Source organism: Hibiscus syriacus, unplaced genomic scaffold, assembly GCF_006381635.1.
Source record: "Hibiscus syriacus cultivar Baekdansim isolate YM2019G1 unplaced genomic scaffold, ASM638163v2 tig00110384_pilon, whole genome shotgun sequence".
Classification (NCBI taxonomy): domain Eukaryota; kingdom Viridiplantae; phylum Streptophyta; class Magnoliopsida; order Malvales; family Malvaceae; genus Hibiscus; species Hibiscus syriacus.
The window spans coordinates 8,354,994-8,380,795 of NW_024062715.1; the positions used below are offsets into that span (position 1 = coordinate 8,354,994).

A 25,802-nucleotide genomic window follows, 5' to 3' on the forward strand; every position below is an offset into this window, starting at 1 on the left:
ATAAATGTTTTAAATATTGATGTAATCGAACAACTTCTTCGATTAAATTGATACAAAAATAAGATATGGGCAAAAATAATAATACTACATAGGCAAAATTACTTTTTGCCTTAATATAAATAAATTTTAACCATTCTATAATTGTATGACTTTATTATATAATATAATATTACAAAGTTTTATATTAATTTAAAATTATTAGACGAATAAAAAATAATTAATATTAAGAATAAATTATATTAGTGATCACCTAAATATATTCCCTTTTTATTTTGACCATCGGATTGGATGGAAAACAAATCAGAGAAAAATTATTTTGCGATTTCGGCGGAACTCAAACCCAGGTTGCAATCTGTGCTAAGGGCGACACAACATACATTGTCTATACAATCGATGCAAAATTCAACTCCCAATCTATCACAAGATTATTATATACTTATACTATTAGACTCGATATTTTCCTCATACGCATCATATTTGAAGAAAGCTACTCTCCACCATAGTCATCCAACCTGTGCAAACAAGATGTCATTTATTTATAATTTTTCACTGAGATTGTTGATTATACATTTCCACAATCATTATTCTACGTAAGCCATTCATTTTTGTCGACACTAGCAACACACGTTGACGTCGAAAATATTGAACATAATATCAGTCAAGATGATGAAAATAATAACGATGACGTTCGGGTTGAAGAGCAATTAATATGAAGAAATTTTACGTGAGAACTTTAGAGAAAACAATATTCATTTTTACCACTGAGGCGAAATACGAAAATATTGTACATAATATTGATTCAAGAAGACCTATTTGTTTGAACCCAAAATTTCTAAAAAAAATAACATTCTCTCTTACTACTGAGATCACTTGATAGATTCAGCTAAGGAATATTTTCATATATGATACATAGATAGGTGCTTAAATAATTTCTACTGTATAATACACATATTTGTCTGATTTGTCATTCAGCCTATTTATAAAGCTAACGTTTCATAGTATTCACACACCCATTGGCCTGTTCTTGATGGAGTGCCGCTTAGATTCCTTAAGTAAACATGTTGAGAATGAAAATGAAGAGTTTGAGAGATCCTTTAAAGAGATGTTATCCACTCTCCCCAAAGGGAACATCTGGCGTAATTCTGAACTTTTATTTCAATATCAAGGCTTCTGGCTCTTCCCGAGTTTCCTAAAAGGATTTGTTTCAGCTCAACAACAATTCCAAACTCAACCAGCCCTTTGCTTTCCAAGGCGCTTAATGAGGTTGTGCCTTTCATGGAGCTTGATCATGCCCATTTCTCCACTCATCGAGACCTTGGAATTCCTGTGCTAGCCACACATGTTCCTTATTCTTCCTTACCCACATCGATAATCGATTCTGGTTGTAAAATTGTTTACATCTGCAGGGACCCCAAAGATACTTTGGTTACATTGTACCACTTCAATGTCCATATCCAAACATCCCAAAACACTCAAGCTCAACTCCCTGAACTAGATGAAGCGTTTGAGTTTGTTTGTAAAGGTGAAAGTCTCTGTGGACCTTATTGGGACCATGTTTTGGGGTATTGGAAAGCAAGTTTGGAACATCCAGATAAGATTTTTTTCTTGAAGTATGAAGAGATGAAAGCTGATACTGTTTTGCACATTAATAAATTGGCGGAGTTCATCGGTTATCCTTTCTCATCGGAGGAACAGCAGAAAGGAGTAGCTGAAAAGATTGTAAAGATCTGTAGTTTTGAGAATTTAAGCAATCTGGAAGTGAATAAAAGTGAGAAAGTGGTTATAGGAGTGGTTCAAAACAAGATGTGTTTTCGAAAAGGGAAGGTTGGGGATTGGAAGAATTATATGACACCTGAAATGGCCGCACGTTTGGATCAAATAATACAGCAGAAGCTGAGCGGTTCGGGTTTAAGTTCGTATAACGATTGAATTAACATGACACTGTAATTTGATCAAACTTATTTTCACTTCTTTTTTGAGAACTGAAAATAAAACGCTTATTATCTTCAGTGCGATACATTGTAAAACACTCTTAAGAACAAATCTTCAAATAATGTATTAGTACATAAAAATCAACAATTATTTCTCCAAAATCATTACAAGCCTCAATGAACAAATGATGATTGTTCTGTAATTTGGCCAGTTTCTCAGATGGAAGTTGTTCTCCGAAGTTCCTAATGGTTGATGATGGACGGCGAGATACCGCGAATGAGTTCCGAAAAGAAGAAGAACCAATTATTGAAGGGACACAGTAAGTAGTACTAATGCATGCCTGGTCCCAAGTTAATTACGCTTCTTGTTGATTTTGTCGTTTAACATGTTTGCATTTAGATTAGTAGATGTCAGAGAAAACAGTAAGTTCAAAAGCTTAGAATCGGATGCAATGATCACCATGAATTCGTCGACATGATCAGAGGAAAATATGGATTAAAGTAAGAGTTCAAATAAGTATCCAGAAAATTTTCCGACGTACGCAACTAATTCCCACTATACAGCTCCAATATGGGAGACGTCTCCGATACATACATAAGACCGTTCTCAACTCATCCCCGTCTCAGAGGCGTAATGAGTACTTGAAACGGCATTGGGTTGTTGTACTCATGCTTCGGGCCACTTTGAGAATGTTTTTGACAATGAAAAATGCTAAATACTAAAAAATTGGCTTAAATTTATGGTTGGGAAAGTTAAGTTAACCTCTCAAAAGCTCACATTTCTAGCTTTTGCCGTGAAAAATCACTTTGGGGTGAAATTATATTTTTATCCTCAATTATTTAATTTTATTTGGTTTTCAAATTAATACACATACATATAAAATTACTTATTAATTTTTTTATTAATGTTCAAATTGATTGTTAGATATAAATTAATAGAACTTAAAAGATTTTTTATTTTAAGTATATATATTATTTAATTATCAAAATAAATATATAAATTATTATTTCGTAATTGTTTTAAGTTTATATGTTAAAACTTATTGTTTTTATATATATATATATATAAATTAATTTTTATATTTTTATTATAGTTTAAATTCATATATTTCAAATATCATAGTAATAATAAATATAAATATAATTCAAATACTATATTTTTAATTTAAAACATAATGCCTAAAATTTATATTTTATTTTTTCAAAATTAATTTTTATCTGTCATCTCAAATAGTTTAATTTTAAATTACAGTTTTCAAAAAAACACTTTTAAACTATTTTTACGGCATTTTTTAAATCACTTTTAAGTGTAATGTCAAATTGGTCGGAATTTGATTTCGCCGGGTGTTAAATCGGGAGATGGGTTTCATTGACTAGATAATATCAAGGAATTTTTTATTTAGTGAGATAAAATATTAGATTATTATATTTATAATATTTTTTTAAAAATAAATTAAATTAAGAGAATCGTTAATATATATATAATATTTGATTTAAATTAATTAATTAATATTATACCAAAAAGACTAACATGATCTGTTGTATGAGTCGTAATTCAGATTTGATTTACCGGTAAAAAACATCATGATATGATTGTATGATTTCAGCTCGAAAACCAGCGCTGCCATGAGAGTCAACAATTCAGATCTGACATATGACATCTGTTACTCTTAGTAGTCTCCTTATAGGGGATATTGTGTATATTTTGTTGGGAAATAATACTGTCTCCCATAAAAATTGTGAAGACACTAAATTTTTGTTCTTCATTATTTATATTATATAATATATATTTATATTATATAATATATATTTATATTATATAATATATATTTATATTATATTATATATTCAGCTATATAATATATACATATTATTTACATTTTTTTTCTCTTCTCTTTTCAGGCCCAAATCCAACAGATGGCCCGAGACCCGTGAAACTCTAACCTAGGTCAGCTAGGGTTTCCCAAACCCTAGCAGTTTCAGCCGCCTCTCACCAGCGCCGCCTCTCCAAGCCTCACGAGTCCTCATGTCTCACGCCTTCCACTCAAGAGTCCAAGTAGTCGTGCGAATCCTTGCCACCCACGCTTCTCTTGGCCGGTTTTCTCGCCGCCGTGAACTCCTCAACAAGCAAACAAACACGTCGGCAAACGTGGATGCATGAAACACAAACACAGAGCATTAGTTTTTTACTAGGATTTGAAATCCTAATATAGGATTTTCCTTTGCTATAAATAACATGTAATCAGTACCATTGTAAGGGGGAGAACACGAAATAAAAGCAGGAACTTCGAGCAATATCAGAGCAAAAAACCGAAACTTTTTAAGTTTCTTTAGAAGAAAAAAAGGTAAAGATTTTGTACCTTTCTCGTTTTACCTTGCATGTGTGTCTTCTCTATCACCTTGGCTCGAATCAAACCCAAAAGAAAAGGCTTTAAACCGATGAACGAGTGGGCGTCTTCGAGATCTTCAAATATAGATCTAGCCCCTGAGGTTTATAATTTCTTGGAAATGTTTTGATATTTGGAACCAGTGCAAAGAGCGCTTTCGGAAAAACCAAAGTTTTTTTTGTATTTTATCGCAGGCGAGCGGCGGTCGGAATCTGGGTTTGGCGGCGGCGTTCATGTGTTCATCAAGAACACATGAACACTTGCAGTCTCGGTTTGAAATGGGAGGAATGAAAATTTTAAAACATTTTTTTTGGTTAAATATGCGACCCATGGAGCCAACCAACCCACCCATTGCACATCAGACCCACGTGTTTTCGTTTGAAATAGGGAAAACTACGGTTCTGGTCCTCCGATCTTTAGAGCCTTTATTTCACTCCCAATTTCTTCTAAAATCAATCTCCAATTCTGTTTTTCGTTCAATTTGGTCCCTTCAAGTTTTATCATTATTATTTTGTTTTCTTTTTCTTATTATTATTTATTTAAATAGTATATTTATTATTATCCATATTTAATTATGTATTTTTATTATTAATTATTCTCATTTTTTATTTCTTTTATTTATTGTTAGTATTACTTCTTTCAATCCTTTCAATATTTTAATTTATGAATATATATATATATATATATATATATATATATATATATATATATCACTACTATATTTTATTAATATGTACATATATACTTTTAATATATTTTTTTCGTTTGTTATTATTATTATATATTTTAGTTTTTTATTTTATTATTGTTGTTTTTTGGATTATTTTTCCTCACATTATAATATATATATGTATAGATTTATTTATTTTTATATAATATTCTACATCTCTATAATTTTTCTCAACTATTGTTCTTATTTATTTTTTATGATAACTTATTATATATGTATATTTTACCCTTTTGTGTATTTCCGTGCTTCTACCTTTAGCACCTTATTATGTGTATTTACTATTATCCTTTTTTTCTTCTCTATTTTTTCTTTATCCTTATTCTTCTTTTGTATTCGGTTAATTAAATCTAACATTTTTAAAGGGTACAACTTTCAAATCAACTTACGGTAAGTAATTCGGATCGATATTTTACCTTTCAATTTAAACTTACGATTTTCTTAATTAAAGACAACTAAAAATTATATAGTACCGAAAGGGCAGTTCAAGGGTGCTAATCCTTCCTTGATTGTAACTGACTCCCGTACCCGACACATCTTTGGAAAGACGCAGATCAGGTAAGAAATAAGGTATCCGATCAGCCTATTTATTCTTAAATAAATGATCGGTGGCGACTCCAATCCATTTTTTAAGTCGAAGCCCAATTTCGGGGCCCAACCGAAAGACGGTTGCGACAGCTTGGTGACTCCGCTGTGGAAAACAGGTAAGTGAGTCAGGCTAAGGTAATTTCCAGTTGTCTTTTTAATGAAAAGGGTAAGGTTAAATTTCAAGGTAACATTTTGATCCTTATTGCTTACTTTTGATTATATTTTCGAGTAAATAGTTGTACTGACCGTTTTTTAAAGATTTCAGCCCTTAAAGATTTTTCATCTAAGGCTCTAAACCCGAGCTCCAAACCCTGCTTTAAGTGGGGGTGAAAGCGACGCCTTCGTGTGAATTTATTCACCGTGTGGGCCTAGCAAGTAGCCTTCGGGATTCATATACCTTATGTCTTCGTGTGAATTTATTCACCGTGCGGGCATAAGGGAATGTTTCCCCTCGATTTTAACTTAGTCCACACAAGCCTGTGATGGGTTTAGGACTAAGGGTCTAGCAAGCCCAAGGGGGCACCGGCAAGGAGAACTCGGGTACCATTTTTAGAACCTAAACTGGGAGACCATGGAGAATTAGAGCCTACCCCGAAACCACATTTCTAAAACCTAGGATATTTTTACCTTAACCATGTCTTTTTTTTCCTTTCGTCATTTATTTATTTTACTAACATTTCTGTCTTTGTGTTTGTTTTTTTTAGCATTTGCATCATAACAAGAGGCTATTGATCCTTAAAAAGCGTTTGTTACACACAAAATAATCTGAATTAATGGACAAAGGTATTGTAATACAAGAGATTAAGAACGCCGAGGCACGACTATGGTCCGAGATGACTCAGAAAGAGAATGGAGACAGTCTTCAGGGGAACTGCGTGTCAGAGCTGGTTAGCTATGCCTCTGTCAGCCTGAAACATAATGATGTCCAAGAGTTGCGAAACATTTGGGACAGTTGGAAGAATGACAGAAAGCAGAAGTTCAGCCAACGATATGGTGATATTGCCCTCTTACTTCATGTCAAGATTGATGAGCCCCTGCTCCGAGCACTGACTCAATTCTGGAACCTGGGATATAGTTGCTTCACCTTTAACCGGGAGGACATGGTGCCCACTATCGAAGAGTATACCACACTACTGCACTGCGAAAGCATCAAACTAGAGAGGGCATATATTAAACATATCAAGAGTCAGCCTTTCAAGAACGGACTGGCCAAGATTGCAGGGGTTGATGAAAAGTGGGTGACTGATCGACTCCGGCACAAAGGTAACGGGCAAGGAATTGAGTGGATCCATATAAGGCAACTAATAAAGGACCACCCTGATGAATGGAAGACTATAGACCTTTTTGCACTAGGTCTGTATGGCTTGATCATCTTTCCGAAGGTTTTGGGATGCATTGACGCAGCCGTAGTAGAATTATTTGAACAACTTCCAAGGCGAGTCAACCCAGCACCGACCATCTTAGCCGAGACCTTTCGGTCCCTTAATCATTGCAGAAGAACTGGTGGAGGAAGGTTCATTGGGTGTGTTCAACTCCTTCAAGTCTGGATTCACAGCCACTTCTGGAAGACTAGCGGGGTTGCCTACCGCCGATTCAGCACTACCTATTCACCATTAGGAGAGTTCATCACTATGAAATGGCATGAAGGAGCTTCGAAGGAAAAATGGATAAAGGTCTTCACGCATCTTCAGGATCGGGATATTACCTGGAGAGCTCTCTGGTTGTTCCTCAGTGATGTTCTTTTCAAGTGTGGGGATTCTGACACTATGACCCTACTTGGACTTTGGGGTGCAGTTGGGTATGCTCTGTTGTTGGCACTTAGACAATATGGGGCACGTCAGTTTGTCCCAGCAACATATGAATTATCTACATCAGAATTTATGTATCACGATGACAGCTATAAGAAGATGATCAAGGAAGCAGCCGAGTCATGGAAGAAAGTATTCCGGATGGATGTTGTAGCTGCCAAGAACATGCTTACCCCGGATTATGTGGAATGGCGAAGATTGAGGAAAAATGATAATATTCCGGTACTAGACTGTGAGGACACCCGAACTATGGAAGAACATCTCAAGCCTGTCCCTTCTGAACTTGAGATAGCCAAGACAGAGTTTGAAGCTGTGAATAATGAGTTGAGGCAGAGGATAAAAGAACTTGAGGCTGAGCGCTATCAGTGGAAGCTGGATGCCGACTCTCAGAAAGATAAACCAGACAAACTGGAAAAGGAACAGAAAAGAGTCTGTTTCGAGCTCGAAGACTTAAGAAAGGGGTATCAAGATGCTATCAAGGATAACTCCAAGTTGAAAGTGTCCTCCGAGTACTGGAAAGATGAAGCTCACAGCCTGAAAAGAAAGTTCGAAGGGTCTGATGAGAAAGCTTGGAAGGAACAGATGAAGATTGCTCAGAAGCGCTTAGCAGATAGTCAACGTCAAAACCAACGCTTGAGAACCCAGATGGCTGATCTAGAGAAGCAGCACGAGAGAGGTATCGAAACAATAGCCGAGTTAGAAACTATTGTAAATGGATTCAAAAAGCAAGCGAATGAGCTTCAAATAGTGCCCTTTGATGAAGGTCTGCAGTGGCATTTCCGTTGGGAGCAAGCACAACAAAGGGTGAAGGCTAGAGACGCAGTCATCCGAGACTTCCTAGATCAAGTACAGAAGGCAGCCCGTCATCTTCATGGCCTGGCCAAGGAAGATGGAGTGGTTCGACAAGGTATTCAACCAGTGACGGATGAAGGCAGAAGACTTGTCAATCTACTAGAAGCTATTCGGGGTTTAGAAGATTTAGTCCGAGTGTACCTTTAATTATTTTTATGTCTCTTACAAGATAAGATATTTTTGTCTGAATAAAGATTATTTATAATAATGAACACTTTTCTGGATCAGTGCCTATAAATCGCATACATCATACATTGCATACTTTGCATTATATATATATATATATATATTTTCCATGTTTTTACATTCATATTAACTAACAGAACATGTCTCATAAAGAGAAAGAGCAAACACCAAGCTTACCACCGTAAGCATTAAATACGCATCACCCGTACAATACCCGAGCAAAGAAAAGACAAATGGAGGCCAGAATAGAAAAAATCGAGGAGAACATGGCAAGACTACAAAAGGAACTAGAAGATAAGATGGCTCAAAACAGTCAGAACACTCTGGAGTCCATCAAGAAAAACCAGAAGTCCTTGGTCGACCAAATAGTGGTCAAGTTATCAGGTTTACAACAAGCTAATGCAGTAAGGGGAAGTCCCTCCGAAGGGGTAACCATATCGCCAACCCCACAGGTGGTTATTTCACCCGAGATCTTACCCAGACCACAAGAGAATTCTTCTACTGTCAAAGGAAAAGCATCATCTGCCGTAAAGATGCAAACTTCCAAAACCAATCCTGATAATCATCCAGATGATTACAGTATCCCGGATTTTAATGAAGATGACAAAGCGAAAAAGATGGAAGAGAAGATCAGGATATTAGAAGATCAAATGAAGATGGTCCAAAGGGACTATGATTATTATAGAGTAGATGCAAGGGAATTGAGCCTAGTTCCAGATTTGGTGCTTCCGCCAAAGTTTAAAGTTCCTGAGTTTGAGAAGTTTGATGGGAACAGCTGCCCATCAGCCATATTACTATGTTCTGTCGAAAAATGACAGGATATAGAGGGAATGACCAACTTCTGATCCACTGCTTTCAGGAGAGCCTATCCAGTTCAGCTATCCGGTGGTATAACCAACTCAGCCAAACTCATATCAAGACATGGAAAGACTTAGCCAAATCTTTCCTGGAACAATATAAGCATATCAATGATATGAGACCAGACCGGGTTATGCTGCAAAGCTTGAAGAAGAAACACAACGAGAGTTTCAGACAATATGCACAACGATGGAGGGATTTGTCTGTACAGGTTCATCCACCATTGGATGAAAAGGAAACTAGAAAGCTGTTTGTACAAACCCTGAAGGCACCTTACTTTGGGCACTTGGTGGCAATTACATATGGAGGTTTCTCGGATTTAGTCATGGCTGGTGAAATGATTGAGTTGGCCATTAAACAAGAAAAAATTGAGGGAGGAGACTCCAGTAAAAAACCTTCAATGAAAAACAAAGACCGAGAAATCAACAATGTCAACACTTATAATGTCAACAAAGGTGTTGCGGTCTCAAGCTCAAAAACCACTACAACTATACCGTCTGGTACTTCTACCCAAGCTCAAAGAGAACCAAGAAGGGAAAGGGAGCAGTTCGATCCCATTCCCATAACGTACAAAGAGTTATACCAATAGCTATTCGACACTCACGCGGTGTCGCCTTACCCAATGGATCCGATGAAGCCCCCGTATCCGAGATGGTATGACGAAAACGCTCACTGCGAATATCATGGTGAGGTGCAGGGGCATTCTATTGAAAATTGTCTCGCATTCAAGAGGCTTGTACAACAAATGCGGAACAAAAATTGGATCACTTTCGACTCTGAAACACCAAACGTCGCCCAGAATCCCTTGCCTAATCATCCCGAGACCGGAATCAATGCAGTCACAACGAAAGATAACAGGAGAATCAAAACCAGTGTTTCAGGAATCAAAGCTCCTTTGGCTTGGGTATGGAACCAAATGGTAAAGGCAGGGTTTCTTGCACCCCAGTCATATGCAGCAAAGAATGAGGGTGGTAACTATTGTTGTTACCACAACGAAGAGGGGCATAAAGTGCAAGAATGCTCCGAATTCAGGACGTTAGTCCAGCTCATGATGGACCAGAAAGAATTGGAGTTTTACGAAGAAGTTCAGGATTCCCCAGAAGCAGACATTTAAGCTACCGAGGTATCATCAGACAAAAGACTCGGGAGGGGTAGTCCTTTGATCATTACCCCTAAGGCAAAGATGATAACAACAACACCACAAAAAAGAGTGGTGATCATGGCACTTCGACCTTTTCAATACAAGGATAATCGACAAGTGCCATGGAGGTACGAATGCCAGGTGAGCACTTCCAAAGAATGTGACAGCAAGGTGGGGCAGAGATTACTAGAGCCCTTCAAGGAAGATGTGATGGCTATCAATGAACCTATAAGGGAGGAAGAAGCTAAAGAATTCCTCAAATTTCTGAAGCACAGTGAGTACGGTATTGTAGAACAACTCCACAGCTTGCCAACGCGTACTTCAATGTTGGCACTTTTATTAAACTCAGAAGCACATCGGGAGACACTATTGAAAGTTTTGAATCAAACATTCGTACCACAAGACATACCAGTCAGCAAGATGGATCAACTGGTAAATAATATTCAAGCTGATAATCTCATCTCATTTTCAGATAATGAGATTTCGTCCGGAGGAAGAGGCCGAACGAAGGCATTACACATCACTACCTACTGCAAGGGGCATGCTCTGCCAAGCGTATTGATTGAAAATGGCTCAGCTCTGAACGTAATGCCTTTAGTCACTTTGAAAAGGCTATCAATAGATGCCTCTCATATGAGAGCCTGTCAAAACATGGTCCGAGCATTTGACGGAACCAAGAGAGAGGTAATTGGCAAGATCGAGATGCCATTGACCATCGGACCAACCACCTACAACATTGAGTTTCTGGTGATGGATATTATGTCTTCCTATAACTGCCTTTTGGGAAGGCCATGGATTCACCAAGCTGGTGCAGTACCATCCACACTGCACCAAAAGGTTAAATTCGTTATCGACGGGGCCTTAGTAATTATCAATGCTGAGGAAGACATTGTGGCAAGTGTGACCACGTAGGCCCCATACATCGAGGTAGATGAGGATGCGGTGGAATGTTCATTCCGCTCCTTAGAATTTGTGAATGCCACCTTTGTGGCAGAAGGGAGAACGATTCCTAGACCCCAGCTTTCCCGATGTACCAGAATGGAGATCATGCAAACATTGGGACAAGGTGCAAAGACTGGAAAAGGGTTTGGGAAGTTTCTGCAATGGAGGATTGATCCGGTCCTTCCTATTTCAAAGCCAGACCGGTTTGGGCTTGGCTTTCAGCCCAGTTACCATCAGAAGAGAAAAGAAGTTCAGAAGAACCGAGAGAGAAGACTAGCCAGATTGACTGGAAGTGAACTTCAATGGGAACCCATGACATTCCCGCCTCTTTGCCACACATTCAAGTCAGGTGGTTATGTATTTGAGACCACTTTGTCAGACTTAGAAGCGGATTTGGAAGATTTGAACATCAATGCCATAACCACTGGAAATGCTGACAACGAAGACAGATCTGGGATATGCCCTCTGCCGCCTGGGTTCGTACCTAGCCGTTGGTCGGTCGAAGAACTACATGTGGTTTACAAGAGTCTTTCAGAGTAATATTCGAACTATCCCTATTTGCCTATACCCGGGGCATTAGGTGATCTTTTGTAAGGGATAATAAATATTAGGTTCAAGTCCAATAAAAGATGCATTTTGTTTTTCTTCTCTTTTCATGGCAAACAAATTTTCCTTTATTTGCTTTTGGATTCATTATTCCGATACCTCATTTCTACTTTCCCTCTAATTTAATTCTTGACTATTTCGCGTGGGATATTTTCCTCTCACACAGGCGCATTTATCATTCTTTCAGATTCCCAGATAACGATAATGTAGGCACTAATGATCCTGATCCGGAGGTGGATTTTGAATCGGCTATTTGTTTTGGGGAATTGGATGAATGCAACACTGAAGAGGAGTGCAACTTACCTACCGAATTGTTGAGAATGGTAGAAAAAGAGGATAAGCAAATACTGCCTCATAAAGAGACAATCGAGATTTTGAATCTGGGTACTGAGGAAGACTGAAAAGAGGTTAAAATTGGCACAACTCTTTCGACAGAAGCAAGACACAACCTAATAGTCTTACTTCAGGAGTACATAGAGGTGTTCGCTTGGTCATATCAAGACATGCCGGGATTAGACATAGATATGGTAGTCCACAAATTGCCTATCAAACCAGAATGTAAACCAGTGCAGCAGAAACTGAGAAGAATGCGACCAGAAATGCTCCTTAAGATCAAGGAAGAAGTCAAGAAACAATTTGATGCCGGTTTTCTTCAAGTGGCCAAATACCCAGATTGGGTGGCCAACATAGTGCCCGTGCCAAAGAAGGACAGGAAAGTACGCATGTGTGTCGATTACCGGGACCTTAACAAGGCAAGTCCCAAGGACAACTTTCCTTTGCCACACATAGACACTTTGGTGGACAATACAGCCGGGAACAACTACTTTTCATTCATGGATGGATTTTCGGGGTACAATCAGATCAAGATGCATCCTGAAGAAATGGAGAAAACCACTTTTGTCACAATGTGGGGAACGTTCTGTTACAAAGTGATGCCTTTCGAATTAAAAAACACTGGGGCAACATATCAGAGAGCCATGGTGACCCTGTTCCACGATATGATGCATAAAGAAATCGAGGTTTATGTCGACGACATGATTGTCAAGGCACATACTGAAAATGAACATGTCGAGCACTTGAGAAAGCTCTTCCAGAGGTTGAGAAAATTCCAGCTTCGACTGAATCCTTGTAAGTGTACTTTTGGGGTGACATCTGGGAAACTGTTAGGCTCCGTGGTCAGCAGAAAAGGCATTGAGGTTGATTCTGACAAAGTTAAGGCTATCCAGAATCTAGCTCTACCTCGAACACAAAAGGAGGTCCGAGGTTTTCTGGGCAGGTTGAATTACATAGCTCGATTTATATCTCAGTTGACCGATAAATGTGATCCAATCTTTCAACTTCTCCGAAAGAACAGCCCTGGGGCATAGGATGAAAACTGTCAGATTGCGTTCGAGAAGGTGAAAGAGTACTTGTCTCATACTCATATCTTAATGTCCCCCATCCCAGGCAAACCTCTGTTCTTGTACCTATCCATATTTGAGAACTTAATAGGGTGTGTCCTGGGTCAACATGACGAGTCTGGAAGAAAAGAAAGAGCCATCTACTATCTGAGCAAGAAGTTCACTGATTGCGAGGTCAGATATTCACCTATTGAGAAAGTTTGTTGTTCTTTAGTCTGGGCTACAAAAAGACTCCGACAATATATGTTGTATCACACCACGTGGTTGATTTCCAGGTTAGATCCGTTAAAATACATGATGGGTGTACCTGCTCTATCTGGAAGGTTAGCCCGATGGCAGATGTTATTGTCTGAATTCGACATTGAGTACGTAAGCCAGAAAGCCATAAAAGGAAGTGCCATATCGGATTTCTTAGCGAGCAGAACCAACGAGAATTACGAGCCACTAGACTTTGATTTCCCAGACGAGGACTTGATGGCTTTATCTTTAGAAGAAACAGATACTTCAACAAACAGTTCCTGGAGAATGTACTTTGATGGGGCATCCAATGCATTAGGACATGGTATCGGGGCAATATTGATCTCTCCAGGAGGGAGTCACTACCCATTTACCAGCAGACTGAACTTCGACTGCACCAACAACATGGCAGAATACAAAGCTTGTGTCTTGGGAATTCGAGCTGCACTGGGGCAAAATATAAAGACCCTGCGGGTATACGGAGATTCAGCATTAGTAATCTATCAGCTCCGTGGAGAATGGGAAACCAAAGATATAAAACTGATAGAATATCGAAAGCTAATATTGGATCTGCTCGAAGAATTCAATGAAGTCACTTTCCACTATGTGCCAAGAGAAGAAAATCAGATGGCTGGCGCTTTGGCTACCTTGGCAGCCGCATTCAAAGTTGGCACGGAGTCTGAAATGATGCCAATTGACATGCAGTCGTATGAGTATCCGGCTCATTGCTACCAGATTGAATAAGTAAAGGACACTAAGCCTTGGTATTACGATATTTTACAGTATATCAAGTATCGAAGTTACCCAGAGGAGGCCACTGAAACCGATAAAAGAACCATTAGAAGGATGTCAGTTGGATACGTCATTGACAGCATGGTCTTGTACAAGAAAAGCCATAATCAAGTTCTATTAAGGTGCGTCGATGCTGAAGAGGCAAAACTGATAATGGAAGAAGTACATGACGGGGTTTACGGAGTACATGCAAATGGACACATGATGTCAAGACAAATAATGAGAAGCAGATATTTCTGGTCCACAATGGAAAGTGATTGCATCAACTATGCTAGAAGATGACATAAATGTCAGATTTACGGAGATAAAATAAATGTTCCACCACATCCGCTTCATGTCATGACGTCACCATGGCCTTTCTCTATGTGGGGCATGGATGTCATTGGGCAAATCCATCCGAAGGCTTCGAATGGTCATCGTTTCATCCTTGTAGCCATCAATTATTTCACTAAGTGGGTAGAGACTACTTCCTATGTTAATGTCACTCAATCTGTTATCTGTAAGTTTTTGAAGAAGGAGATCATATGTCGGTATGGTTTACCTGAGAGGATCATTACCGATAATGCTACAAACTTGAACAATAAAATGATGAAGGCTGCTTGTGAGCAATTCAACATAAAGCATCACAACTCTACTACTTACAGACCAAAGATGAACGGTGCAGTAGAAGCAGCAAACAAAAACATCAAGAAGATAGTGGAAAAAATGACTGAGACCTACAAGGACTGGCATGAGAAGCTGCCTTTCGCTCTGTTTGCTTACCGAACCTCGATACGAACCTCGACTGGGGCAACTCCATTTTCACTAGTCTATGGAATGGAAGCAGTGCTGCCCATTGAAGTAGAAATTCCGTCACTACGGGTCCTGACAGAAATCAAACTGGATGATGCAAAATGGGCCCAATCTAGATACGACCAGCTTAATTTGATAGATGAAAAGAGACTGAAAGCCATTCACCATGGTCAAATCTATCAGAAACGAATGATTCGAGCACATGACAAGAAGATACGCCCGAGAATATTCCGTGAAGGAGATCTGGTACTAAAGAGAATTTTGCCAGTTTAGAAAGATTTCCGAGGAAAATGGACACCAAATTGGGAAGGACCCTATGTCGTGAAAAAGGCCTTTTCCGGAGGGGCCCTTGTCCTGGCCGAAATGGACGGACCTGACCTGCCACATCCCATCAACTCAGATGCAGTCAAGAAATATTTCGCTTAGGATAAAAACCTGAAAGGGCGTCCTAAGTCGAAAAAAAAAAGAAAAGAGAAAAACGTTTAGGATAAAAACCCGAAAGGGCGTCTTGCAACCAAGGATGGGTCCGAATTGAAAACCTGAAAGGGCGATTTGGATAATTCAAAGAAATTCAGACAGTTGAAACTTCCCGGCATCAGAATTTTCCAATTTGACTCAACCTCACAATGAGGGAGTTATTTCAGGATTCAATCCAAATCGACGAATCAGTCTTAATATCGGATTTCAACTCTACGACGGAGGGCATTCGATAAGGACGAAATTTGTGTCTTTTAATCTTTGCTCTATTTTCGTTACACGATAATGAGCAAAGAGGGGCAGCTGAAGACACTAAATTTTTGTTCTTCATTATTTATATTATATAATATATATTTATATTATATTATATATTCAGCTATATAATATATACATATTATTTACATTTTGTTTTCTCTTCTCTTTTCAGGCCCAAATCCAACAGATGGCCCGAGACCCGTGGAACTCTAACCTAGGTCAGCTAGGGTTTCCCAAACCCTAGCAGTTTCAGCCGCCTCTCACCAGCGCCGCCTCTCCAAGCCTCACGAGTCCTCATGTCTCACGCCTTCCACTCAAGAGTCCAAGCAGTCGTGCGAATCCTCGCCACCCACGCTTCTCTTGGCCGGTTTTCTCACCGCCGTGAACTCCTCAACAAGCAAACAACACGTCGACAAACGTGGATGCATGAAACACAAACACAGAGCATTAGTTTTTTACTAGGATTTGAAATCCTAAAATAAGATTTTCCTTTGCTATAAATAACATGTAATCAGTACCATTGTAAGGGGGGGAGAACACGAAATAAAAGCAGGAACTTCGAGCAATATCAGAGCAAAAAACTGAAACTTTTTAAGTTTCTTTAGAAGAACAAAAGGTAAAGATTTTGTACCTTTCTCGTTTTACCTTGCATGTGTGTCTTCTCTATCACCTTGGCTCGAATCAAACCCAAAAAAAAAGGCTTTAAACCGATGAACGAGTGGGCGTCTTCGAGATCTTCAAATATAGATCTAGCCCCCGAGGTTTATAATTTCTTGGAAATGTTTTGATATTTGGAACCAATGCAAAGAGCGCTTTCGGAAAAACCAAAGTTTTTTTTGTATTTTATCGCCGGCGAGCGGCGGTCGGAATCTGGGTTTGGCGGCGGCGTTCATGTGTTCATCAAGAACACATGAACACTTGCAGAGAAAAGAGAAGTGAAGGGGAAGCTCTCGGTTTGAAATGGGAGGAATGAAAATTTTAAAACATTTTTTTGGTTAAATATGCGACCCGTGGAGCCAACCAACCCGACCCATTGCACATCAGACCCGCATGTTTTCGTTTGAAATAGGGAAAACTACGGTTCTGGTCCTCCGATCTTTAGAGCCTTTATTTCATTCCCAATTTCTTCTAAAATCAATCTCCAATTCTGTTTTTCGTTCAATTTGATCCCTTCAAGTTTTATCATTATTATTTTGTTTTCTTTTTCTTATTATTTTTTATTTAAATAGTGTATTTATTATTATCCATATTTAATTATGTATTTTTATTATTAATTATTCTCATTTTTTATTTCTTTTATTTATTATTAGTATTACTTCTTTCAATCCTTTCAATATTTTAATTTATGAATATATATATATATAATTATATATCACTACTATATTTTATTAATATGTACATATATACTTTTAATATATTTTTTTCGTTTGTTATTATTATTATATATTTTAGTTTTTTATTTTATTATTGTTGTTTTTTTGGATTATTTTTCCTCACATTATAATATATATATGTATAGATTTATTTATTTTTATATAATATTCTACATCTCTATAATTTTTCTCAACTATTGTTCTTATTTATTTTTTATGATAACTTATTATATATGTATATTTTACCCTTTTGTGTATTTCTGTGCTTCTACCTTTAGCACCTTATTATGTGTATTTACTATTATCCTTTTTTTTCTTCTCTATTTTTTCTTTATCCTTATTCTTCTTTCGTATTCGGTTAATTAAATCTAACATTTTTAAAGGGTACAACTTTCAAATCAACTTACGGTAAGTAATTCGGATCGATATTTTACCTTTCAATTTAAACTTACGATTTTCTTAATTAAAGACAACTAAAAATTATATAGTACCGAAAGGGCAGTTCAAGGGTGCTAATCCTTCCTTGACTGTAACCGACTCCCGAACCCGACACATCTTTGGAAAGACGCAGATCAGGTAAGAAATAAGGTATCCGATCAACCTATTTATTCTTAAATAAATGATCGGTGGCGACTCCAATCCATTTTTTAAGTCGAAGCCCAATTTCGGGGCTCAACCGAAAGACGGTTGCGACAAATTGTTTATTATTGATTGTTTTAGGTCAATTTTTTTAATTTTGATTAATTATTATTTAAATTTTATAATTGATAAAAATATGTAAAAATATATTTTAAAAATATTCAATTAAATAGTTTTTAAATATATATTTTTATAGAATTTAATTATTTAAAATATTTAAAATAATCAAGATTAAAATTTAAAAATTTTGACATTTTAAAAGTCAACAAAGGTCAGTTTTTATGGGATGGAAGTGAGTAGTATTTTTAAAAATCTAAGCAATATTATTTATTGATAAAATTAAATTTTATATAATAAAATAATGATTTTAAATTCTATTTTATAAGACTTTTAAAACGATTCATAATATACCTAAATAGTTGAGTGATAAAAGAGAATTTGATGATCAAAGTAAATTACGTACAAATATTATTAAGAAAAATTATGATAATTTAAAATACTTTGCTCCACATGAAAAATGTGTGGAGGTACTAAATCCAATTTATTTGTTAATAAATGTGTAATTTAAAATGCTCTCTCTTAATGTAGGCAATTCAAAATATTTAGACGTATTAAAATTTTAGCCCATTTAATATTTCCCCCCCCCCCAATATAACTATATCCCTTAGTTTTTCAAAGACAAATTAAAATTATGTTTGTGGTTTAATTTTTTACATTCAATTCTTGTGTCCACTCTTTATTTTTTTGTCCATTAAGTTTTTTGAATAAATTATATCTAAGGGAGACGAAGGAAAATTTTACTCTTAATTATTATTATATAACCTAAGAAAAATATAACGTGTCAACTGAAAATTCTATTTAATCTAGAGATTGTTAATTTATCATCTTTTTATTTTCTCTCATCTCTTAATAAATAAGTTGGTAGACTACTTATTAGAGAGAGATGCAAAAAAAGAAATGATAAATACTTTCTTTGTTCGGATAATAGGAAAAAAAAGGTAAGTAGAATTCTCAAACAGCGGAAAGATAATATATTTATCTTAAGGAGATTGTTTATGCATACATCAAAAAATTTTGTTTCCAGTTTAGTCATGTCATAAAATAACACGAACTAAGTGATTTCGGTGTTAAAGAGGAGTTGTTATTCATTGAGGTATCGGATTCGAGCACCTTACCTAGAATGACAGAGATATGAGCATTCAATGTCAAATGGTTGAAAGTCATCTTTGAATAAATACTACATTGTACTTATTATAGATTAATAAAAAATGTCAGAAAATATAGTATAAGGTTCTGTTTCAGTTCGAATTTTATTTCATATTGATGCAATGCACATTTAACCCCCGAATCACGTTCGGATCACAATGGCACGGTCCAGCTTCATTTTCCTTAATAATTGCATTGAAAACTTGATACAGCTAAGTTCCATGGTCCAACTTCATGTTTCACGTTCGGGCTTATGTTTGTAGAAGAGTGAGTTAACATGGCTAAGTACATAAAATCTTAAGACATCTCTAATACTAGGATTGGGTGTTTCATATCTTCCGTCTTGACGCCATGATATTGAAATGCCTCTACTATATTATCATTGTAGAAATACCTTCTCTTTGGTTAAAAATGTTGAGGTATCTTTTAATGTCAGATGACAAACATTTCCAGATAAATATCTAATTCTTTTGAGAGATATTAAGCAACAGGTTTAGATGATCCAATATGTAATCGTGACAAGTTATAAATACAAGTTCTTCATAAAAGATTTTGTCTCGGATGGTCAACAGATTATACGTTTGAACTGAGATACAATTGCTCGGTTGAGAACTCGGTATACGATTTGGACATAGTATGTTTCAGTACTGCAAGTTCTCTAATATTTACTTAATTAAATTAAAACCGGGACTAAATTGATAGAATGTAATGTATAAGTATGAAGGATTAAATATATAATTATACCTATTTTATTACCTATCACGCCAGTTCTTTTGTGAAATGTTAACGGCGAGTGGCTTGATGTTAATTAAATAATTAAGTGGCCTAGTTATCAAAATTAAAAAATCAGTGGTCAAATTGGAATCTACCCATAGTTAAATGGTCATGAGTATAGTTTACCCTAATTTCTATTTTTTTAATAGAAATCGTTGGTATTATTAAAAAATGAAAATATTGAAAATTATAATAAGAGTTTACAACTATCATCGTAAACTAAATGCATAATTTGGACATCTTCCTATAACATTAAAATTAGTCACTTTAGATCATATAAGTAGGGGTGTTCATTCGGTTAAAACGGTGGCCGACCGAACTGAAATACCCTTAACCGAATTAACCGATTTTTTTTTCTTTAACCGTTAACCGAACCAAACTTTTTTATGAAAGTATTAACCAAACCAAATAAATTTTGGTTAATTTTCGAATTAACCGAATTTTTTTAGAATTTTAGAATTTAATATTTTTAATTAAAAAAACAATTTACAATATCTAATTAATTTGATTCAAACATTATATTAAAATAAGATATTTGTATCTATCAATTTAGTTAAAAAAACCAACAATATTGCAGTTCTACAAAATAAATCAGAATAAAGTGCATAACTGAAAACATAATTCAATATACAAAAAATTTACACTTTAAGTGCTGGTGCATGAAGGTTGTGCTAACTGCTAAGTTGTTGGTTGCTGCTGCCATACCAACCAAGATGTTCTCTATCAAGTGCAGAACAATTCATATCTTAAGAGAAAATATTGCCTGTACAGTGCACAACATAAAAATAAAGAGATGCAAAATTCAGTTCGAACCATCAAAAACAATAAAAACAATCAAAGGTATAAATATCAAATATATCTATTAAGTATCAACCAATGCTAAAATTATAAGTGCTAAGCTAACTCAATCTAATGTAATACAATCTTATTCAGTAAACATCATCACTTCATCAAATTTGTGCTAACTAATAACTAATCGGGCTAATGAAATTAAAAGGAATGTAAGGGAAGAAATTACCACAAAAAAATAGTATTCAAAATACTTCATTTGCACCAATTGAATCCTCACAAAAAGTTTCCATTTGCATTAACTCTACAAGAAAAAGATATTATTTTAAAACTAAAAATACAGTATAAAAAATCATTTATATAAACTAAAAAAGTACATTGCAATAATGCAATTTACAATTAATGCATACCATTCAACTCATACTCATAGTGCTACCAGTGCAGAATCCTATGCGCTCATGAATTGAGGGTAGATTGTAATGCATTCCAAGATAAATCTAAAAGTTAAAATGATTAAATCAATTAATGTTGTGTCAATTCTCCTCAAAGTAAATTCACTTATTAAATTAAAATTAATAAATAAATAATCAACATACCATTATCAATCTTGTCAAGCTCTTGAATTTGTTCTTCAAACTTCTTGATCTCCTCTTCGGTTGATGACTTTTTAATATAATCTTGAGTACACACAAGAGCTTGTACCATTTTAGGAGTTAAAAGAACTCCTAAAATGATCAAGCACACGTCCATTGGTACTAAATGCAGACTCTGAAACGACGGTAGAAAGCGGTATAGCTAATATATCTTTGTCCATATTTGACAGAATTGGAAATCTATAGCTATTGACTTTCCACCATGACAAGATATCAAATTCATCATCATAAATCTCAACAATCTCCCCTAGATATTTATCTAATTCAGATGTTTGATACTCACCACCAGTTTCAATCACGCGCCTTTTATACAAATCTTTCATGTGTCTTTTCTCTTTTTGTTGTGGTTCACTTATAGGAATTCTCACATTTAAATGGTTGCCATCACTAGAGACTCGAGGCTTATACTCATCATACAATTCATTCAAAGTCTCTTTCATCTTTCGCATCACTTCAAAACTTTTTTCCGAATCATACATCTTACTAAGTGCAAATTCAAGATAACTTAATTTCTACCTAGGATCTAAAACACAACCAACAAAAACAAGCATATTCATCTTCTCAATATCACCCCAATATTTCTCAAATTTATCTTTCATCCTCATGGCCATAACACTAAATTCAACATTAGTATTTAATTGAGCATCCCTTAAAAGTATGCAAATTTCAATAAGTTCATCAAAAAATTGTTAGATGTGACATGTGAAGTACCTGAAATTCGCAAAGTGACTTCATAAAAATGTTCCAAGAAATCCCTCAAGTTTCTAACACAAGTCCAATCATTTACAGTTGGCCAGCTCCATCCTAACTCAAGTTCAGCCCTAAAATTTGTATCTTGCTCCTCAAATCTCTCAAAAGCTCTCTCAAAATTTTCAGCAGTGTCTAACATTAAATAGGTAGAGTTCCACCTTGTACAAACATCAAGACATAACATTTTTTTGCTCTCAATTTTTTCCATCTCAACACACTCCATGAACTTTTTCAATCTAGCTAGAGATTGTCTCACATATTTCACAACCCCCTAACACGTGTAACAGATTTGTTCATTTCCTTTAAACCTTCAACAATAATCAAATTCACAATATGTGCAATACATCTTATATGAAGATATTTACCATTTGCAATGCAACCCCCTCGAGGACTATATCTCTTTCTTAAATAACCAATAACAACATCATTTGAAGTTGCATTGTCAACGGTGATAGTGAACAACTTATCAACCCCCAATCTAATAAGCATTTTTCAATCATCAGCCCAATTGCATCTCCCTTATGACTAGAAATTGGATAAAAACTTATGATTTTCTTATTCAAATTCCAATCTTTATCAATAAAGTGCACAGTGAGACACATATAATTAACTCTTTGCATAGAGGTCCATGTATCAGTAGTTAAACAAACTCTAGAACATGAACTTCTTAAATATTGTTTCAGCTTAGTCCTTTCATCCAAGTACAACTGATAAATATCTCTAGTTATAGTTAATCTTGAAGGAATACGAAACTTTGGGGCATGCTACAGACATAAATTTTCTAAAGCATTCACTCTCAACAAACTTGAAAGGCAATTCATCAGTCACAATCATTTGGGCTAAAACCTTTCTAGTTGTTTCTTGATCAAATTTCCAAGTTGTGAGATGTCCTACTTCTCCTCGAATATCCTTACTAGGTAACAGTAAATTGCTTTGATTAGTGTCAATGTTGTTAGGATTTTTCTTACACTGTTTCATGTGATATATTAATCACCCAGTTCCTTTTTTTCCCATCACAACAAAATTCTTTCTCACAATGATTGCATCTACCCTTACTTTCACCCTCACTATTTAAAAACTTAGTAAAGTGAGTTCATACTTCTGACCTTAAAGGAATAGCTTTACGTTTACTTGCAGTCCCTCTTGTGTTGTTGATTTGACTTGAAGCTTCAGTCGTTGAATTTGTAGAATTTGATAAAGGGGTGAAACACTTCCTTAGCAGATGTTGCCATATTGGATATCTACAGCAAAATATGAGAAGTAAAGAAAAGTAATAAATAATCACATTAAGATTCCTATTGAGTGAAGGTAAAAGGGCATACAAAAACAGTTTATGATCATGTAAAATTCAAATGGTAGCAGCATCAACCATAACAGATGTAATCTAATATACATAAAGCAATAGGCGCACGGAACAATGGAAAAGAATTTGTTAATAAAATATTATAATTACTTACTTTTTAAGTTAACTGTTAAAATAGAAAAATTTTAATTCATAACTTAACTAGTAGATTGAGGATAACATGGGATATACTCCATGATAATGTAGCTGAACTATAATCATCACTTATTCATTGTTTGACTGTTGTAAAGTGTATGTAATGTTGCAGAATACGACTTCCCTTCCGGTAATGAAAAAAGTCTAATTTTTTATGTAATCTTGTAATAAGTATTGTTGTTAAAATAGAAGAAATGTCCATGCAATATTTTCCTATCTTTGGGCTATTTGTCAAGTGTTGGGTTTACAGAGGTAGAACGGGGTTACTCGACATATAATTTTAAAAACAAAAGATGACTGGATATACATATAATTTTAAGTGAGGAAAATACTCAGATCGATTATTCCCAGTTAAGTACTCTCAACACATGTTGAACAATGACACCTTTCCCAGTTGACTGCCCAAATACTCATATGGAGAAAAACAGTGACCAGCAACAAATTAAATTGATGTTGATGTCTCTACAATTTGGTTATTCAGATTACTAGAACTATTCTTTTATCTACTGTACAACTGGTTCTAGAGTCAAAATCTTTATTATTTCAAACAAAATATAAAATAAATCATGCCAAAATACTTTAAAAGGTTTGATTGAGTTTAAAGATTAAAAGGCTATGTTATCGTGACATAAAAATCCAAGTAACTACATTAAACCTGCAGCAGGTGCGAGGTTGGAGAAATCAACCTTTCATTGTTTTTCTAATGATTAAATCATGAAATCAAACCAACCGATCATCATATGTTTCAAATAAAAACGAGATTCAACAAAATAGTTATAATGATTCGAGTGATAACTAATAGATAGGAAAAAATAATGCAAATTCCAGAAACATTAAACAAATGAAAGAAAAGAGCAAAAATCTCAAACACAGAAACGATATCAAATCACAAATCCTAAATCAAACAAATAATTAAAAATTTTAGGGGGAAGTAAACTAATCAAAGAGAATATCTAGAATTTTAAAGTTAGGAAGCTAACCTGAATCAAGAGAGCAGAACTGAGATTAGAGAGAAGGAATGAGGGTTTGATGAAAGCTCGGGTCACTGGTGAGATGAGATTGAAAGGTTTACATTTAGTTTTTAAACTATTTTAATTAATTAAAATTGATTTGGCCATTTGGGTTTTAAATGGATTTTAACTTTTAAATGGATTGGGGCATTGGGTTTTAAATGGGTTTTAACTTTTAAATGGATTAGGGCATTGGGTCGGCTGAATTATATAATTATATTTAAATGTTAATTCGGTTAATTAATCGATTTCGAGCCAAATTAATCGTTAACCAAATATCCAAAAAATCATTAACCGTTCCCCGACCGAATTAACTGAATTGATTCGGTTCGGTCGGTTAATTCTGTTAAAACCGAATTTTGAACACCCCTACCTATAAGGATCATACATGGAAAAATGTTTAAAACTCAACTAAAAGACTCAGACAATAATAGATGCGAACAAATCTGATTGCATCGACAAACGAACCACAAAAGGGAATTAAATTATTAAAAGACTACCGAGAACCGCAAATCAAGCCAAGCATCGTGAAAAACTATCCATGAACGCAGAATCACACATCCAAATTCAATCCGAAGGTCCACCGAAGAGAAGATCAATAAGATTTCAAATAAGTGTCATCTTTATCAGTCGTGGCGTCGTCAAATTCAACCCTGAGAAAACGTAAATAAAAGAACGATCAAACGACCGAGAGAAAAATGTGTCACAGAGATAAGCGTATCACAAAGACAGAGAGAAATGTGTCATAAATGCAGAATTATTTTTATTAAAAAACTAAAAAAACAAAGAGAAAATAGAATAGACGATCGACAACCAATATCAAAACTATTGTCGTCGCCGACTAAATAAAATTAAAAAAATTGATCTAATCTATAAAAAATAACATAAACTCAAATAGAAAAAAAAGAGGAAAGGGGAGAGTTGTTAATTTATATTTCTTTAAGTTAAATAAAATTAAGAATAAATTATAAAATTTACCAGTTCATAAAATCACATATAAAAAAAAACTGTGGATGCTGAAACGAAAAGTTAAAACTTGCACGAGAAATCAATAATTTATTTGGAATTAGTTATGAATTCATATAATAATTTTATATTTTTATATCATATGTAGAGTGTTATCATTTATTT

At 35.4% G+C, this 25,802-nt stretch overlaps 1 pseudogene; it reads left to right on the top strand.

Moving 5' to 3' along the window:
* Positions 1–1,027: 1,027 nt before the first annotated feature.
* On the top strand, positions 1,028–2,410 carry LOC120122279 (annotated as a pseudogene).
* The last annotated feature ends 23,392 nt before the right edge of the window (positions 2,411–25,802 follow it).